Below are 17,643 nucleotides of genomic sequence, written 5' to 3'. Positions count from 1 at the left end.
CACGCCAGGCCTCCCTGTCCATCACCAACTCCCGCAGTTCACCCAAACCCAAGTCCATTGAGTCGGTGATGCCATCCTACCATCTCATCCTCTGTCGTCCCCTTCTCCTCCTGCCCTCAATCTTTCCCAGCATCAGGGTCTTTTCAAATGAGTCAGCTCTTTGCATCAGGTCGCCAAAATATTGGAATTTCAGCTTCAACATCAGTCCTTCCAATGAACACCCAGGATTGATCTCCTTTAGGATGGACTGGTTGGATCTCCTTGCAGTTCAAGGGACTCTCAAGAGTCTTCTCCAACATCACAGTTCAAAAGCATCAATTCTTCTGTGCTCAGCTTTCTTTATATCAAATGTGGGCTAATAATAGAAACTGCTTCAGGGGTCTTATAAGGAATAACTGAGATACAGGATGCAGAAAAACTTTCTACTACTAATAATCACATGAATACTATTATAACCAGAAAACAAAATTAGGATTGAGACCCTAAACCTGATGGCACATCACATAATCTAAACCTTGGGAAACTTGGAAGGTTTTGTAAATTGTCTTTCTCACACAGTGAATGTAAAATGACATGCATTTGACTGAATTTTTTTTTTCCCCACTTTGGGATTAGTTGTCATACAAAAGCTACGGCAGCCACATTCTTTCTGGCCTTGTACCAAAAGGCTTATCCATGGTTTTACTGTAAATTCAGACTCCTAGCCCTCACCCCCAACTGCTATGTTGGCTTATAAGAAAATATATATTTGGTTTTCATCCAAGATTTGTGGCTCACACCTCTCAAGACCCTTGGAATTTCCTGACCATTAAAATGAATGGGAGCATCTTTTGTGATAATATTTGGTCTTCAGTTCCTGAAGATATCTCAGAGCCATAAAGCTGAAATGGATGTCTTGTTACTTATGACATGTCCCTTTCCATTATAACTGGTTTTACATTAATGTAGTGATTTTTGGAAAGTACCTAAGGATGAGGTGTTAGGGGCTGGTTGCCAAGGGACTCAACCCTATGACTGAAGGGTTAGAAACTTCTGTGCACCCTCCTCCCACCACTCCTCTTTATATTATAGACACTTTGTCCACTTGACTCATTCAAGATGATCCACCTGGAACCTGTAGGCAGTTGAGTTTGCAAGCTCTTTGCCAAAACCTGGAGGAAATAGCACATTATATTTCTATTTGCTAATCCTTCATGATTTTGTGTTTTCTTTAAGCTTTTGAAGAGCAAGTGTCCTCACTAATTAGTAAACTCTAACATCTAGCATGTAACTGTGTTCCCCATATAGTCACTGCTCTATAACAATGAACACATCCACTCACTGCGAATTGCTGGGAACTCTGATCACACCACCCTTCCTACTTCTCCACCTGTCCAGCCTTGGAAAGGAACAGACTTTACTGAGCCCTGTGTTACCTAGGCCATTACCCATGGTTTTGTGTGTGTGTGTGTGTGTGTTTGTATTTTTTTAACTTTTTATTTTATACTGACGTGTGTGTGCATGCATGTGGGCTCAATTGTGTCCAACTCTTTGTGACCTGTGTCCAAATCTTTGCAACCCCATGGACTGTGGTCCAGTAGGCCCCTCTGTCCACAGAATTTTCCAGGGCCAGAACACTGGAGTGTGTTGCCATTTATGTCTCCAGGGGATCTTCCCAACACATGAATCAAACTCGCAGCTCTTGCATCTCCTACAAGGGCAAGTGGGTTCTTTACCAGCTGAGCCACTGGGGAAGACCATATAGGCGTATAGTTCATTAACAATGTTGCAAAAGTCTCATGTGTACAACAGAGTGATTCAGTTATACACACACATACGTATCTTATTTTTCAAATTCTTTTCCAATTTAGGTTGTTACATAACCCAGTTTTGATCACTGATTTTTAAAGTGGGTATAGAGACACAGAACATCTTAGAATCCAACAATTTTTGAAACATAGCTCCAACTTCTTGTCACTAGAAGCTTAAAACTTACTAATGTCATCTTAAGTTTATTCTCTAACTCCTTGTCACCACCACAACTCAACCACTAGGCAACATCTCCTAACTCAGCCCTTACTAAAATCCTCTGTTCTCTGTAAGGGCTACGTGTCAAATAAGCATCACTCACCTTTAGTCTTGTTATTACTAGTAATAAACCATTTTTTCATTTATGCATTTTATTACTTACAGCCTATTTACTTCTAAAAAGTAAGAAGAGATAATTTATGAGGAAAAATTCAAGTAAAATAAAACCTAAAGACCAGTAAGGCAAAAGAAGCATGTATGTAGTTTGAAAAATGAAAAGGAAAGGTCATTATATTCTAAATGTGGCTAAATGTCAGCTATTACAAATTGGCACAAAACTCTGAGTTTCCTGACAGATAAGGAAAATATAAAGCATGCTCATCACTCTCCACCCGGATAATTTCAGTAATTTCCAGCTGGTCTTCCTGCTCACTCTAGTTTAAATCATTTTGCATATCTCTGTCAGATTATGATTTTTTTTAAAAATCAAGATTTTAATAAATTTAACCCATTGCTTATGTCTCATTGTTAGATAAATTTTTATTTTTATTAATTTTTATTTACTTAGTTTTCTATTTCTATAAGCCATGTGGGGTCTTAATTCACCGACCAGGGACCAAACTTGCACCCCATGCATTAGAAGTGTGGAGCATTAACCACTGGATTGCCAGGGAAGTCCCACCTCTCACTTAAATATTGTGCCTATACAAACACATGCCAAGAATGAGTAAACTTATGTACAGCTAAGGCAGTAATAGATCCATGTCTTTAGAATCCATGCAAATCATCTCTCCCCTGGTCCATTCCAGCACAAAAAGGTCCATTCCCTTATATTCTCTGCTCCTTTCCCTACCTGGGTGACACAATGCCTTCCCAGCCTGGCACTCACCCTGCATACACAAGCATGGTATAGCTGTGGTCCTTGTTTGAGCTCTAACTGTATTCCCCACCAAAGTTTAGAGAATACTTGAGTCAACCTACCACAAGTCTACGGAGAGACTCCAAATAGTCCTTGAATAAAGAGAGAGTCAGACACATTTGATGGCATAATGCAGTCTTAGTGCCGAGGAAGAAGAAAAGACGAATCGAACATCAAGATCTGTCATCAATAGAAACATCAAGATCAGTCATCAAAAGAACATCAACATCACTAAGATCTTTCTTCAAGTCCAGATCCCTCCTCTGTTCTGCTTAGCCCTGGCTGGACTCATGACTGAGCCCTGGGAGGCAGAAGATGTGATTAGGGTGTAAAAATACAATTAGAAATGTATATGTGTGTGTGTATATATATATTCTATATTCTACAACACTTCAGGGCAACATACAGGGAATGTGACTACAAGTATTATAATGACAGAGATGGCCAGAGGCTTGAGTGCCCTCAGCCCCATCCATAAGAGACAACAGTGACAGCCCACCCAGAATAAGCCTCTTTCATGCTCTGCGGGAGAGGCCAGAAAGAACGAGCAGTGGTCCTATGCTAGACGGCGGGTAGGAGGTATGGGAAAAGAGAAAGGGAGCAAACATGGATGCCACACGTAGCTGATTTGACTCATTTGCAAGTGAGTTCAGGTGGAACATATCTTGTGACTCCCTGAAATGCTCTGTGGGATCTTCAGGGACTTACGACCCTGCATTAATAAGAGTAGGGCTTCCCAGGAGGCTCAGTGGTAAAGAATCCACCTGCCAGTGCAGGAAATGCAGCTTCAATCCCTGATCTGGGAAAATCCCCTGGAGAAGGAAATGGCAACCCACTTCAGTATTCTTGCCTGGGAAATTCCCTGGACAGAGGATCCTGATGGGCCACGGTCCGTAGGATTGCAACAGAGTGACTAAGCAAGAACATTAGTAAGAGTTCACAGGCAGGTAACAGCGATGTGCGTCCTCCAGAATATGCGCTTTGGAGTCCAGAACACATAGGCAAATACCTAATTGGTTTCTCCTTCATGGGTCAGGGCTTATATCTTGTCACTTAGGCTTGCCTGGGCCACCAAATCACCCCTCACGCTGCTCCCTGGAACAAAGTTCCACCCAGTGAGGCTAGAACCTTCTATCTGTGTGACACTCAGCCCCATCTACGCATGTTCGTGTGCTCTTCCCACGGCCATCTTCACTTGCCTACTGACATCCCAAATGTTTCTAAACATCAGCTGAGATTTCACTAACCATTCCCCCGTATTTGCATTCTCATCAGCAGACATGCATCTCAGTGTTGCTTTAGAGTTGTTGTTTATGTATATTTAGCTTAATCATTTTAATTCAGACTTCAAAAAACACAAAAGTTAAATGCCATCTTCAATATGTCAATAAGAATTTATCTAACTTTACTTGCTTAGCAATGTTGATATGCACGCAGAAGAAAAGGCACTTCACCATTACATAGAGTTTACTAGGGCAGCACTTTAAGAACAATATGTGACAGCAAGTAATTGAATGGGTGAGATCATTAAGGGCAGAGATAGAGATGGTTTCAAAACAATTAGATTTGAGCTGTGTCTCTTGCAAAGCTACGGTCCAGTGTTGGGTCAGGGGTGCAGTCACCTCCAGGCTTTGCTGGAGAAGAATCTGCTTGCAGGCCTACTCCCATGGTTATTAGCAGGGCATGGGTCCTCACTGGCTACTGGTCAGAGATATCAGTGTTTTCTCAAGTGGTCCTCTCATTATCACAAATGGTGGCTGGCTTCCCCCAAATGAAAGAAAGAACACCCAAGACAGAATCCACAGTCTTTGCTATGACAGTCTCAGAAATGGCATTCCTTGACTTCTCATCATATGCTATTCCTAATAAACCAGTCAAATTCAGCCCACACTCAAAGGGAAGAGATTATAGATTACCCAGGGCCATAAAGTAAAGGAGGTGGGGATTATTGGAAGCTCTCTGAGGCTGACTACCGCAGAGAACTTGTCGAGTGGTCAGGAACAGCTCAAGGTGCTTCCTGAAGGATGGATGGGAACCAGACCAAGAGACTTTATGTGCCATGCTGAAGAGTCTGGAATTTAGACAGATGATATGGTCCTGTTAATACAATTACTTCATGATAAATTCCTATATTAGAAAGATCATTCTGGTGATAAAATGAACTTATGTACAAAACAGAAAGAGACAGAATTAGAAAACGAACTTATAGCTACCAATGGGGAAGGAACATTTAGGGAATTAGGGATGGACAAGTACACACTCATATTTAAAATGGATAGCCAACAAGGACCTACTGTACAGCACATGTAACTCTGCTCAGTATTAGTGGGGCCTGAATGGGAGGGGACTTGGGGGAGGAATATGGATCCACGTATATGTGTGGCTGAGCTCCTTCCCTGTTGACCTGCAACTACCCCAGCTTTGTTAATCAGCTACAGCCCCAACACAAAATAACAAGTACAAAAAAGATCATTCTGAATGTTTGAGATGTACCCACTGTATTTTGTTATGGTGATATTAGAAGCAGGAAAGATCAGTAAAAATGCTAAGGGATTAGTTCTCCCTTGCTAATTTTTTTTCAACAAATATTTTGCTCCTTTCAAGGTTTTTTGCAATATAGAAAAAAACACCATGTGGAAACTATTTAAGTATATTTAAATAAGCAATTCTATCCAATAGTTACAAGGTATCTTGCATGTATGAAAGGTATATTTGTAAAAGACTTTAAAAACAGCAGAAAGCATTCAAATCAAAGATAGAGACAGACCAAGAAACTATTACAGATTAAAGGAGACTGATGGTGGTAGTGGTGAAGAATCTGCCTGCCAATCAAGAAACATAAGCGACACGGATTCGATCCCTGGGTGGGGAAGATGCCCTGGAGGACGAAATGGCAACCCACTCTAGTATTCTTGCCTGGAGAACCCCATGGACAGAGGGGTCTGGCGGGCTATGGTCCAAAGGGTTGCAAAGAGTTGGACACAACTGATGCAACTTAGCATGCATGCCAGAGGAGACAGGAGACTAGAGACTAAATGCAACACAGTATCTTGGATTTGATTTTGGGACAGATCAGACATTAGTAGAAAAACTGGGAAAACTAAACAAAATATGGAGCGTAGTTAGCAGTATTGTACCTAATTTCTTGTTTTAATAAATGTTTCATGGTTGATATCACAAGAAGCTGAGTGAAGCATATAAATAAAATCCATTTTTCAACTCTTCTGTAAATCTAAATTTCAAAATGTAACAAAGAAAAGACAGCAGGAAAACAACACTTAGATACACAGCTGACAATTCCAGAAGAAAGTTGGCTGTGACTGCTGTTAGAAATCACTGGTCTCCTTAAACAGACAAAAACAACTTAAAAAAAAAAAGAAAAGAAAACAAGCTCTGTGGGTGGTAGATGGTGGAAATGCTGCCAGACTCCAGGCTGTGGTCTCTCAGTGAGGAGACAGAGCTCACCATAGTCTCAGGGGGGTTTCGTGCTGATAAAGATAAGTTAGAAAAAGGTCCTTTGGGAAAAAGCTGAAGTTTTGCATTAATCTGATAGAATTTGATTATTGTTATTTCTGTACAAGAATGTGTAGTTCATGTTTAAAGAGAAAGCAGAGCCCCATTACATGACAACCTGAGTGTACACACTGGAACACCATGAGAATTTATATTTTTTACCTGAAATGTACAAGAGAAGTGTTCTTTTGGTACAGGGGAAGCTCTCTTAGCAGACCTTTAGTTTTGTTTTCCTAACAGTTTGGTTCATGTGTCCAAAATAACCTCCACTCACCTATCTCCAAATCGACCTCCAAATCAAACACATTTTCTGAAAGAAATAATTCCAGCTAGTTATCAGTATACCAGAGTGAACCTGGCACATTGGGTCTTCTCAGTATATGCTGTTCTTTGATTTGTTTTAGCTGAAGAAAGGCTTTCCCAGGAACAGGGCTAGATTCTGAGTAAGAGACAGGAATTGTTTCAGATTAAAATGAGCAACCTTCAATTCATCTGCTTTTGATTTCTGGTCTGAAAGCAGACCTTAAGGTACATATACTGTCATCTCCTGGCCTACTGAGCAAGACTGCTTGCAGCAGTGTTACTGTTTCTAGACCCTTTTTCTTCTCCAGAGGCTAACACAATGAATTGCAAGACAAGCAAATGCTTAATACAGCAGAAACTTGGCACTTCCCTAAGTGAAGAGAAAGTTGCCCAGTCGTGGACACTCTTTGCAACCCCATGGACTGTGTAGTCCATGGAATTCTCCAGGCTAGAATACTGGAGTGGGTAGCCTTTCCCTTCTCTAGGGGATCTTTCCAACCCAGGGATCAAACCCAGGTCTCCCGCATTGCAGGCAGATTCTCTACCAGCTGAGTGGTTAAGAATTCACATCGCAATGCAGGTGACCTATGGTAACCTCTGGTCAGAGAAGGAAGATCAACTCAGCTTGCTTTCTCTCACTCCTTGCCATCTAAGGACACAGGCAGAAGGCAGTCAGCTGAAAGCCAGGAAGAGAGCCCTCACCCAGGGACTAAACTGGACAATATCTTTATCTTGGACTTCCCAGCCTCTTGAACTATGAGAAAGAAAATTTCGGTTGTTTCAGCCACCTAGCCTACAGTACTTTTTTATAGAAGCATGAACTAATACATTGACGGGCTTCCCTGATGGCTCAGACAGTAAAAGTCTGCCTGCAATCCAGGAGACCCATGGTCAATCCCTGGAGAAGGGAATGGCAACCCACTCCAGTATTCTGCCTGGAGAACCCATGGACTGAGGAGCCTGGTGGGCTACAGTCCATGGGGTAGCAAAGAGGACATAACTGAGGGACTAACACTTTTCAATACAATGTCAGCATAAGGAAACAGAACAGGGTACCAAGTCAGTCCTATGTTGTGAGATGTAACAAGCTTTGGTCAAAAAAAGAACCCCCAAAAAACAAAACAAAACAAACAAACAAACAAAAAAAAACAGTGAGAGTGAGGGTAAATAGGGAATACTTTTTGGAGGATTTGCAGCCAGACCTCTGCAGGCCTTTACAATCTATCAGCTGGACTTGCTGGTGTCTTCAACCTACAGGCAAGGCCTCTGCCAGTCTCAAAGCCATTCTGACTATGCCTAGACCTCATCTGCCACCAGGGCTTGCTTGAGATTTGCTGATTTTAGAATCTGTATCTGCCAGAGGTGCCTTCATCCTTGGTTCCCCCCAGGCTGCTGCCTGGCCATATTCCTCTGTCCAGCTGGCCAGTCCTCACGCTTAGGCCTTTGCTTGAGTTACTCTCTTTGGATTTGGTTTCCTCACTGGCATGGGTATGTCAAGCTCTGACCAAAGAGAGAAGAAATGAGATGAGTGATGGAGGATGAGAATAAAGGACTTGATAAATGTGAAAGGGGAGGAATAAAGATATACTGTTTGAAAGGAGAATGTTGTTGCTATAAAATGACCTTAAGGTTCCCAAACATCCACACAGTGACTAGAGAGACTAGATGAATTAGGCTAGAGAATAAAGGGAAATAAAACCGAGCAGATGAAATTACATGAAACTGGGTGAGACTGTGTAATAATTATTTGTCAATTTAACTAGGTTAAGGGATCCTCAGATAGGTGATAAACATTGTACCTGAATATCTTGGGAAAACTTTAGCATTTGAATCCACAAACTAAGTAAAAATCACCTTCAACAATAAGAGTGGGTATCATAACAATGTGTTCAGGACCTGAATAGAGCAAAAAGGCTGAGGAAGAGTGACAGCCATATTCCCCTTCCCTCAGCATTCCTAGTTTTCAGGAGGTTCTGACCTCAAGTGAGACTTAACACCAGTGGCTTCTCAATCCTCAGGCCTTAGGACCCAGACAAAGTTATACCACCATTTTCCTGGTTCTCAAGCTTGCAGAGGACAAATCATGGGACATCTTGGCTTCAATAATTGTGTAAGCTAGTTCCTACACTAATTTTCCTCTTATGCATCCTACTGATTTTTTTTTCTTAAAAAAAAAAAAAAAAAAAAAAAAACACCTCTCACTATGTCTAAGGTTGAGAGAAGCAAGCAGAGAATAGGTAGCAGTAAGGTAAATGATCTTGTTTTTGCATCCAGCAACATTCTACCAGCAAAACTGCCAGCAAGAGTTGCAGGTGACATGTTGGGCACCACAAACATCCGAGTAATACACTAGCCAAACAAACCATCCTTCTGATAACTGGAAATTATTTGTGTGCAGCAACATATCAAAGCACAGACATGATAAGTTTATAGGGAGGAAAAGCACTTTTTAAGTATTTCATTTTATTTTACAGTGTTTGAATGATAAGGTAGAAATGAAGAGGTGAGAGAAATGATAGGCACTATCAGTGTCTCCATAGTCCTAGGCAGTAGTCCTCAAACTTTAGCATCCATCAGAATCTGGAGGTGGAATGTCTGACTCAGTTGGGGGGAAAGGAGGCTTGGCATGGGCAGACCAAGAATTCACATTTCTAACAAGTTCCCAGATGATGCTAATGCACTTGGTTCAAGGATCATATTGAGAAATTCTAGTCTATTGAAAGAATTTATTACTTTTACACAAGAAAAATCTGTGTTAAGAAGCATGTCTAATTGCCTCATATTACTCAGGAGAATTTAACAAACCACTATCTGCCATCTGTATCATTAACAGCCCTCTCCCTAAAAAATAAAAAATAGTCCTTATCATTAAAATGCAATGTTGTCCAACAACAATAATTCAAGGAGTGGGAAACATGAAACATTCTTTGTATCTGATTATTTTAATATACTAGGCATGTCATAAGATAAAATAATCAACATCAGAAAGAAAATTCTTTTAATCCAAATGCTTTGCCTCAGATAACCCTGACTTGAATTATTAATAGAATTAAGATTGGGTTTTGCATGCAGATCAAAGTAGTCAGATGTTGTTTATTTTAACAGTAATTCTATAATATTTTTATATACTGGGTTTTCTTGCTTGTGTTTGTGAAAGTCGCTCAGTCGTGTCTGATTCTTCGTGACCCCAGGGACTATACAGTCCATGGAATTCTCCAGGCCAGAATACTGAAGTGGGTAGCCTTTCCTTTCTCCAGGGGATCTTCCAAACCCAGGAATCGAACCCAGGTCTCCCACATTGCAGGTGGATTTTCTACCAGCTGAGCCACCAGGGGGTAATCCAACAGTTTTAAAATGTCACTGATGTCAAACTGTTAGTTCACTTAAAGCACAAGCAAATTTAGGGGACACCACATAATCTGGCTGCATATGTATAGTCATCAGAAATCTGGAGATTACAAAATGAAATATTAATTCCATCATCTGATGTTTTTTCATTAACTTCAGGACATTATGCTGCTAGGATGTGGAAAATTCAAGTTTTACTTTTTGGAAATTTCTGGACTCCTCTGCCAATATTTTCAGTACACAGTTGGTTGAACCCTCAGATGTGGACTCCAAGGATATGGAGGGCCAACTGGACTAATACTGCTGAGAATCCTTGGTTTTAGACAATAGAATGTGACAAGCACTAGGAAATGAGACTTATAAAAAAAGAAAGGATCTGGCAAAATTTGAATCACCTTTCTGCTTCCTTACTAATCAATCCACAATTTCATTGAATTTCAAATATGTTCTTTTGACAATATTTCATTGAAATACCCCTAACAGCAGAGAGAGGGACACAAACTCTTTAATATTTTCTCTTTTCTTCCACCCCATCAGATATCACTCTAGCCCAAAGGATAAAAAACAGACACACCACTGAGCCAATCGCATCTGTCCAGATTCTACCCATTGTAGTTTTTCAAGCTCTCCTTAACGCACCTTTCATTTCGTCAGGTTGAGTTATCCAAAGAGTCCTCTCTTCATCCCTTTAGATTCTCCATTTTTCTGGCACTGAGAACCTAAACTCATCAATTCCTTTCCTCCTTCTCACTCTTTATTCCATTGCAAACAGGCTTCCACACCCTTTCTTTTTCTAAAATTTTTTCTCTTAATGTAAACCGGGACACTGATTTCCAAATCCAATAGCAACTTATTAGTATTCTTTGAAGTATACCAGGATACTCTTTGAATTATGGCAACTTTAAACATTTTGATATATGCCGTAAGAGTCTGTACCTCCTTGTACCTGTTTAACTTACTCCACTTAACACTGAAATTCCTTTACTCCAAGTCTGATATGTCCATCTTTCCTGACCCTCTTTCATTTCTCCCTAAAAGTAGGCATTTCCTAACGTTCTACTCTTGGGTTTTCTTTCTTTTCCATTTTTCTAGCCATCCACTGGAGCACCCATGTCCCAAACTCACGTTTCCAGCTCTAACACTACTTCCATTACTGCATGTCTGTTTTGGTAAAGCATGCAGGGCTGACACAGGTTGTCCCTGCATAAACTTGCTCCAGACTTCATTACTATGCTCACACACTGTTGATGTGAACCCCTTTGGAAAGTATTTGTCGGTATTTTGAAAACCTGAACATATATCTCTCTTCCAGCTCAGGAATCCACTTCTAGACATATTCCCAGTAGAAGAGTCTGTACATGTGCACCAAAAGACATGTATAAGAATATTTATAACAGCATTAGTCATTATAGCAATAAACAGGGAACACCCCAAAAGTCTATCAATGGAAGGAACAGATAAGATTGTAGTACCTTCTTCTCATGAAATACTATGTAGTATTGAAAAAGAAATACATGCAACCTGGTGTCATGTCAGACAAGATGTTGAGCAAAAGTAAACAAATTATATCATCCAGTATGTTTTCATTTATATTGAATATAAAGGTCCCAAACAGACAAATAAAATCTCTGCTGAAATAGGTCATAATAGCAGTTATCTTAAGGGGGTGATGTGTGGTACTTCTGGGGTGCTCCTAGTCTTCCATATCATAATCTGAGCAGTGGCTACAAGATGTGTCTACTTCATAAAATAGTATCAAGCTATATACATAGATGATTTATTTATCCTTTATGTATATGTTATATTTTAATTAAAGCACTTAAATTTCTGAGGCCCATCTTCAGATAATTCAAACACCCAAATATGTCCCCTTGCTCTCTTGTAACCAACAGAATCATAACTTTCTAACAATACTCCGAAGTCCTCTTGTATGCAATTTGTCCTCCTAGAAGAATGAACCCTTAGACACAAAATCATCACATGATTTCAGCCTCACTATGACTTTATAAAAGTGATAACTATTCATATTCAAGATGAATTTGAGAATAGAGTATAAAGGAAACCTGCTATCCACCATGTCATTTTCAACACATGCCATTTCTGTTTTTCATATTCTTCATGAGGAAGTCTGAAAATCATGTTCTATAAGACACAGAAGTACTTTTATGACCTTTTGAAAAACTACTCTAGACTCCTTTCAGTGTGATTGAATTTAAATGTGACTTTCTAATTTCTTCATAGAAATCCACTTAGAAGCTAAAAAACGAAATTGACTTTAACTCCTTTAATATGTATGAAATTAACATGATAATTGCACCTAAATATATTTACTTTTATAACTGTTATAAGTGGGAATCTTTTTTTTTTTTTTGCCAGTTAAGTGGTTTTCTCCCATATATATGGATGATGTGAAAACAAAAACCAGTTCTAGAGAAAGCCTATCATAAGTTCAACTTGCTCTTGAATTAAGATCTCATGTAAGTTCAATTCATGTAGTTTAATTTTTTTTTAATCTGCAATGTTTTTATAAAGAAATGAGTTTAAACCTTTCTATGGCTTTTCAAACAAATATGATTAACTGGCAAAGCTGCCTCTTGTTTCAGCATTTGTCATCTAGATCAGATTTCTAACATTATTCTGACTTTTCACTTTTTCTTTCACAATTTATCATTTTTTGTGATAATTTATCATCTTCAGACTGTAGTCTCAGTCACTGGGCCATGTCAAGAATTGGAAATTCATGGTTAATAAATCTCTGGGGAAGAAGTCAGCAAAAACAGAGAAGTCATTTCAATTCTAGTTCTGGGCTACTCAGCCTAATACACAACCTGTGAATGGAATTAAGGCACTAAAAATTTGAGAGTGTTTCAGATTTGTTTTAAAAGGGAGTCAAGATATTTTGGAAAAAGTCAGAACTTCTTTGGATATCCTCATACTTCTTTTAAAGCTTAGTTTTTGGTTTGGGTTATTTATTTATTTTTTAATACACTCGAGGTGGGAATACTATCATTCTTTTTCTCCACCACTCAGGGCCACAAAAGGGATAAGTCAGGGCCTCCTTTAATACACAACTAGATAAAAGCTGTGTGTTTTGCACCACAACCAGAGAAGAAAAGTGACAACAACTTTGCAACAAGGAAAATGAAAATCCAGACATGACCACTTCAGTTTCTACCCAACAATCTCTCTTAACAAAAGAATATCATAGAGATAGGTGGAGAAATACCCAGGAAATGCTTTCTGAGAAATCCTACCCCTTCCTCACTTGAGATTTATTTCTACAGTCAGCAAGAAAAGTAAAGTTGATTTGCAACTGATTTTCCAAGATTTCTAGTTACTCCCCAGCACTTTTACATAAATGCCTTTACTACAACTTCAAGGTGTGCCAGCAATAAATAGTACACTATTAAAAACATGCAAAAACAACACAATTTAAATTTCAAACCACTTACAGTTCTGTGTTCATCTCCAAGTCTCTGAGGAAAGGCCAGCATTTCAGAAAACCAGTCCACGTCCTGCCTCAAACACACACTGTCTTCAACCAAGAGTAGAGTTTCCGGAGGCTACATGGCACCTTCCAATCCTCAATGTACATTGGAATCACCTGCAGAACTTGAGAAACAAGATAGCCAGTGATTCGCCTCCAGAATCTGAGTTAATTGATCTGGAGAGGGTCCTAGGCATCAAAGGGCTTACAAAGCACCCAGGTGATTCTAATATGCCTGCAGGGTTGCAAGCCATTGCTCTAAACCTAAAGTTGATTCAAACTAAAGTAAAACATCTAGGGTTCTTAATTTCTCTATCATATATCAACATTTATTAGAAAACAAGCTTTTAAAGATTTATCTCACTAAATTCACAGCAACAAAAATAAAATATACTTAATTTAAGATTTTTTTTTTTTTTTGCTAACTGCAATATTACTTGAATGAGAAAGCATTTACCTGAAATCTTATAATATTCAGTATCAAAAGACAGCCTAGACTCACTAGAAAGGAACTGCATTTCCTTAAAAATTTCTCACTGGATTTACAAATGGATGACTTTTTAAATTTATCCTATGTTCAACATTCCTCTTTGCTAAGAATCCCCACCAACCCCCAACTTTTATTAGCTCTCAACATAAAAAGAAAAAGATGGAAAAGCCATGGTGTCCTGGGAAATGTCTAACAAGTAGTTCTCTGAGGGTGGAATGAGGGGGTGGGAGGAAGCACTGATTTGTAGAATTTGTTGATTTCCATGGTGTGTATACACCATGGCTGATTTCAAGCAACCCACTGGCTTGGAAATTTTTGTAAAATTTAACAGTCTCTGAGCCAGTATGAGCCAGTTCCAGCACTCCACTTGAAACTATTAACATGCTTGTGTATCATAGTCCCAGACTGGTAAGAAATGAAATTTAGTTATTAACATACTCTGCATATTCCTTGACATATCTGCTTACAGATACTGATTTCAAAATTTTGAAACAGATCACCAGCCCAGGTGGGATGCATGAGACAAGTGCTCGGGCCTGGTACACTGGGAAGACCCAGAGGAATCGGGTGGAGAGGGAGGTGGGAGGGGGGATCGGGATGGGGAATAAGTGTAAATCTATGGCTGATTCATATCAATGTATGACAAAACCCACTGAAATGTTGTGAAGTAATTAGCTTCCAACTAATAAAAAAATTAAAAAAAAAAAATTTTTGACTCACAGTGGACTTAAGTAACTTTCCTCAGATGGAGGTACTTTTGAACTGTTTTTTCTGCAGTTGGGGTTCAGACACATGCAGATATGTCTGTGAAACTCAGAGGTGAAAGGGTAAAATAAATAAGATTTTCGTGATGTTAATAGAGAAACCATCAAAACGAGAGCTTCTACAATGAGCTGAATTCAGCAATAAACACTAAGAGTCAGAGAAGAGTTGATATTGTTAGTCAAGTTCAGAATGACAGCAGGTATAAACAGCTATTTAGATCCAACTAATTCGTGCCAGGGGAAAGGATAGGGTAGTAGTATTAGACTAAATGGTTTGCATCACTCAACCTAGGATCAAATATGCTGTAGGCTCTACTATGTAAGTCAGGAGAGAATCCATCCTCTTTACTTCTGAGAGAGATATTGTGAAAAGGGGCTTCCCTGGTAGCTTGATGGTAAAGAATCTGCCTGCCAATGCAGGAGATGTGGGTTCAAGCCTGGGTTGAGAAGATTCCCTGGATTAGGAAATAGCAACCTACTCCAGGATTCTTGCCTGGGAAATCCCATGGACAGAGGAACCTGGTGGGCTACAGTTCCAGGGGGTTGCAAAAGAGTCAAGCAAGACTTAGTGACTAAATAACAACTGTGAAAAGTGTTGATTATCTCTGTGGTCATCTAGAAGAGTCTAAGAATACTCAGAGAGGTCTTTGGTAGACGCTGGAGTTCCAGAGTAAGTAGTGGAGATTTAGAGTCAGCAGAATTCTAGTTTAACTGTCAATATGTTAATACTAGACATCTAGGGATATACAGGTAATTTACACTTTATCATCTCCCTCTGGCTACTGCATATCTAAGCAGAATAGCAGTCTGAAAAGTACACTCAGAATCAGACTAAAATCCTAACTCCACCTCTTAATATGCAGGTAACTCGTGACATTTCTCTGTGTATCAGTTTTCTCCTCTGTAAAACAGATATAATGATAGAACTTATTTGTCATGGGATTATCACAAGAAACAAATGATATAATATATGCAAAACAGCATAATGCCAGGATAAACATCTTATTGCTTTGAAAGTGCACATCATAGTGCAGTGAAGTATATAGTATTATCCATACTTGAGAGAAAATGTATTAAAGAAATGAAATATTTTTCCCAAGACCATGAATTTGTTAAGTTGTGATCCAGAATTTGAACCCGATTCAGCCTGATCCTGAAGCTCCTGTTCTTCCCATGTAAATTCTTTCTCCCAGTGGAAGAGTCTACAGCAACATGAACAGATTGCTTCTCTATCTTGGAGGTGGTTTTGATGACAGATATTCTATTGCTAATTTTTTTTAATAAAGAAGGATCAAAGATGGGGACAATTATATGGGCAATAAAATAACCTTCTCAAATTCTGAGTAGAGGTAAATTTCTGCAGCAGACTCCATTCCTTTGCTCCTATGCCTCTCCTCTACAAGCATTACATTTCTCCATCCAGGACGTAAGTAAAAGTCAAATAATGTAGCTTGAATAGCTAGCTATTTCCTCTTCTGCCTGGATCAGAGCTTCCTGTTCCATCACTCTTATTCACACCCTCAGGAGCTGTGCTCCATGCCCACTGCATGTGGTCTCAGCCAGCTAGCTACTTTCTTCTGTTCTGACTAGTCTCTTTGTTATTGTTTCCCAAAAGTGATAATATATACTCTTTCCCAAAATGTGTGGAATAAACAAAAGCTCCTCACTATATTAATAAGTCTGTGGTGAAAGAAAGCATACCTGGTGAAATAAATTTGCAAATTTCTAGACTAAATGAAGTTTATTATCAGAGCCTTTAATATTCTAAGGCATATTGAATACTGTGGACTTATATTTATAACCTAAAGTTGAGAATTATGTTTTATTTGGTGGAAATTTTTAGGGCTTCAACCCCAGGAGACAGCATCTGAAATAACCCTGAGAGAACTACACAGAGAAGCTACATTATATAGGAGTTTTGCAACAAGAGGCAGGCAGTCTGAACATCAAAAGATTATTCTTAATTAAGGAAAACCAGATATTCCAAGTCAAGGAATTTAGTGCTTTTCTATGTATGGGAAGATGCAAGAACCTGGGTTCACTGAAATCATTCCTTTGATATGCACCTCACCTATCTGGGGGCAGTATTCTGTGTTTTTGCAACAACCTGAGTTTCCTCAAGGCTCATCCTAGGAGTGGCCGCAGTCTGATGACTGCTCAATGGCAGATATTCTTTTCCTTCCTGAGTTTCCTCAGGCTGACCAGATCACATTGGAGAGTTACAACTGCTGATGATTATGACATCCTTGCTCACTGATATGCCAGAAAATATTCCATTTCTCAATATCTTCAAGAGGGAAATATAATATGTGATATTTTCTTTTTTTGTTGTTGGAGGCTAATTACTTCACAACATTTCAGTGGGTTTTGTCATACATTGATATGAATCAGCCATAGATTTACACATATTCCCCATCCCGATCCCACAGTTTTAGAAGTGTGGAGTGCTCCTTGCCCATTCACATGATTTTCATTAACTTTCACTATCTTCCAAAAGTGGTAGTTTCCATTCTTTTGCTCTTCTCTTCACTAGTCCTGCAAAGCAGATCTACCAGCAAAATATTCCACTAGTAGCTGCAACTTTAGTGCCTGCCTAATGAATTATGAAATACAACTTCCAGAATATGGTAGAAAAACATTCAGAACATGTCCCTATCTGAGACTGAACCTGGAATTCACCTTTCATTTCAACAGAAAACTCTTATGAAGCAAGAAGCACAACTTCCCAAATATAACTGAAATACATTGATTGCTGGTTAACAGAATAATAAATTCTTGGGATGGCTGGGGTAATGAATGGCCCCTCTTTGTT

The 17,643-nt window shown here is 39.3% G+C and overlaps 1 long non-coding RNA gene across 1 annotated transcript; it reads left to right on the top strand.

Annotated features, from left to right (window-relative positions):
- The first annotated feature begins 532 nt into the window (after positions 1-532).
- Positions 533-16,930, top strand: LOC122445185. Its single transcript, XR_006270468.1, has 3 exons — positions 533-543; positions 15,503-15,505; positions 16,801-16,930. It is a non-coding gene; the product is annotated as an uncharacterized LOC122445185 (long non-coding RNA).
- The last annotated feature ends 713 nt before the right edge of the window (positions 16,931-17,643 follow it).

Source organism: Cervus canadensis, chromosome 7 (genome assembly GCF_019320065.1).
Source record: "Cervus canadensis isolate Bull #8, Minnesota chromosome 7, ASM1932006v1, whole genome shotgun sequence".
NCBI classification, from domain to species: domain Eukaryota; kingdom Metazoa; phylum Chordata; class Mammalia; order Artiodactyla; family Cervidae; genus Cervus; species Cervus canadensis.
Note: the sequence above shows the minus strand (reverse complement) of the source record. Positions and strands in the feature narration are given on the sequence as shown.